Source organism: Coffea eugenioides, chromosome 9, assembly GCF_003713205.1.
Source record: "Coffea eugenioides isolate CCC68of chromosome 9, Ceug_1.0, whole genome shotgun sequence".
Taxonomy (NCBI): domain Eukaryota; kingdom Viridiplantae; phylum Streptophyta; class Magnoliopsida; order Gentianales; family Rubiaceae; genus Coffea; species Coffea eugenioides.
In genome coordinates, this window is record NC_040043.1 from 37,648,674 (window position 1) to 37,652,154 (window position 3,481).

Here is a 3,481-nt window from a genome sequence, read left to right on the forward strand (position 1 = left end):
TATAAGATGCAAAATCCAACCACTTGTACTGCCATTTACTTGTAAAAACCTGATTGGTATACTTCAGTACCTATATAAAGAAGAAAAAAAAACAAAAGTTAGTGTAAACAACCATAAACAAAGAAGTAGGGACCATAAACTGTAAAGCACAAACTAGTTTTGCATATAAATGAACCTATCCAATGAAACCATCTTCATGCTTGTATATGACTTTGAACTTGGTCATAGATGACAAAAAAACCATCTAAATGAAATCATAGGTGACAAAAATAATGTTCGGGCTCTTATACTCTTTCCCCCTTAAAAGAATTTCGTTCTCGAAATTTTAACTTGTGCTTATAAGACAAAGTTTTTCCCCGACTCCCAAGTAGCTTTCTTTCATCCCAGATGTTTCTGCAAAAGTTTACCTAGGGAATAGTCTTACGAACGTAATGGTTAAACTATTGTGCTAAGGAAGGTCAGAGAAGGTTTAAAATATTCACGGGGATATAAATTTGGAACTCGATGAAAGAAGAACGTAACTACGAAATTTGTTTGCTACACTTACTAAATTTTGGAATCGTACAACTATGCGTTGGCAACTAGTCCACTATGTAAATCTCCTATCATGCCTACAATTGAATCACTTTGCATGTACTACCCTTTCTAATCGAGGTTCCTTCATTACGAACTACAAAGGATGAATCCTCGCTTAAATCCAAGAATAGTAATGCATAGCACACATATAATCAGATACTTATAAGGATTTAACCTCAAACAAATACAAACATTGACTATTATTAGGGAGACCATTAGGTGCCAAGTCACGTGTTCAACAAGTAGATACATCCCACTCCTTAAAGCATTCACGATATACCTTCAAGGATATAATTTGTTCACTTCGACTACTACAGCAAATGAAGCAAAGTAATTAGGATACCTAGGTTCTGATACCACCTGTGAAGACCCCACCTACTCCTAGGGCGTACCCCAGAGTTTAGTGGATCGTCTGCCTACCTCTCATCAGAACTCACTCAAATCTATCGGAAATATGACGACCTCACCTCACCCTAGGGCGAACCTAAGGGTTTGGCGGACCGCTTACCCAACTCTCGTCGGGACTCACTCACTAGCATTTTTGAAAATGGTAAGGTTCTCAAATCAACCATAATTCAACTTCATTTACAAGCCAAAAGTGAAACGTAGCTTTACATAGCCAAATATCCCAATTATATTAACTTCATAAAAGTACAAGTACAAGGAACTTATACACACTAGATCACGCTTAGTTGCTCCAGACCTCCACTTCCTGTAAGGAAAACAAAAACTAAAGGAATGAGTTAAAAGCCCAGTGAGGTTCCTAAACAAGCAATCAGGTAGGGAAACCATGGAAACATTGCATTTAACAGTTTGAACACTTTGCACAGTAATATACAGTCATTCAAGAAATAAACATTCAATCATTCGGAGGATACGTGCTCACTTGGAGCCATTAATTCAAGTCATTCATTCATTCATTCGCCAACCATTTTCCTTATCCCTCCGACACTAGAAAACATTTGCAAGTGAAAACTCCTTCAATGCTCTTGTCATTCATTCATTGATATCATTGCATTGAATTCACTGACCAATACTCCACCAGATTTCGTGGTAATATTCGAGTATACCAAATATTGTCCCAGGGTCACCCGCAGCCTGACCGAATCCGCTTCTGACTTGAGTCGACTGGCAACGAAGGGCAAGGGCCCAATTTAGCCAAAAGGCTTACATTCATGCACAAGTAGCATTCAATCATTGAAAATTCACTTTTGCTTGGGTCGAGTGCGATAAAGTACACACTCGCCCGTCGAAAATCCATTTAGCAATCATTGGAAGGCATTTAACATTCCAGCAACATTCACAACATTTCACATAGTCATTTAAAGCCTACACATGCAAGGAACACTCACCTTTGAAAGTAGACCAAAGCTAAACGTTCGACTCCGGGTCGTGCTCGTTCCCACCGTTAAATTCTAAAAGTAACTAAGACAAGATGTCATAGTCCGATCATTCAAAACTTAGGTTAATAAGATGCTCACTTTAGCCTTAATCATGAGCCATATTCCTATCTAAAATCGGTCCCTTAAAACACAAAATTCAAAGACAATTTGAAAACCAATCGAAGAATGTCCAAGTGCATTTTAGGGCCATGAAGTACACTTGTTTAAGACCAAAAAATCATCAAAAATCACACCAATTAAGGTTTAAGACCTAGAAAAGTTTTCTCAAAGTTTTCCAAATTCCACTCAATTCATTTGACAAAATTTTTCAACTTTGGCGACATTCTTTGAAAAAGTATAACTTGAGTTCCGTAAGTCAAAAAATCACAAAACTTACATCATTCGAAAATAGATTCAAAGTACTAATAGACTTTAGAAGACATATTCATGAAATTCAACTCATAGGTTAGTCAAATTTTCAGTCCAAAATCACTGCTGTCTCATGTGCAAAACAGAATAGTTATGGTTTTTCAAGAGACTTTGTAAATTTTCTGGTAATTATAGGAGATGAACCAACCCCTGATTTTTCCACAATTAAAGAGCTATGAGTCTAGTTTCAAATGCAACAAACAGAATTCAATTTGAATTTTTCTACACCAAGATATGATAGATTTCCCAAGACTGCTCAAAATTTCCTGCGAAAAAAATTTTTAGCAGCACTTCCCCTTATTTTTCCTAATTTTCAGCCATTTTCAATGCTTTATTCTCACCACAAAACAGCCTCAAATCAAGCATATACATCCCAGGCCACCAACTCACTAAATCAAACATATATATAGCATATAGCCATCACATACTCAAGTTAGAGAAATTAAATCATAGGCTGGAATTTCACATCTAAAGTTGGAATATCCTATTTTGAAGCTAAAATTTTATACCAAAGCTACAAATCTTCATATCCAAACTTTCATATCCAAATCAAAGCTAGAAACTCCCAATTCATGGTTGAAAAATATAAATAAAAGCTGAAAAATTCCTATAACATCACAAATCCATAAAACCAACCACAAAACTTCCATATTCAAGTCATATGCCCAATAAATTGCAAGAATGGAAAGAGAAGCAAGTTCCTTAGCTTCATACCGTCAAACCTCCAAGCAAAAATATAAAACAAGGGTTTTCTTTCTCAAGTAACTCCACCAAAAGCTTCCCTTTAAGCTCAACTCAAGAGTAATCGGTGTGGTTTAGGGTTGGTGTTTGGATTTTTCACAAATCAAGCAAGGAAATCAAGATGGAACTCGAAAGTTTTTTCTCTCTTCTTTTCTCTCTCAATTCATCCATGAGGAAGGAGAAATGAAGGAAATTTTTGGTCAATTGCAAGATAAAGACTAAAGGAAGTCTTAGTCAAAGAAAGCTTCATACGTTGACACTTGTCATCTCTTGGTTCCATTCCTATCTCTCTGTATTTCTTAGCCTCTAATTGCTAGTTTATGCTCCTCTAATATACTCAACACTTCTAATCA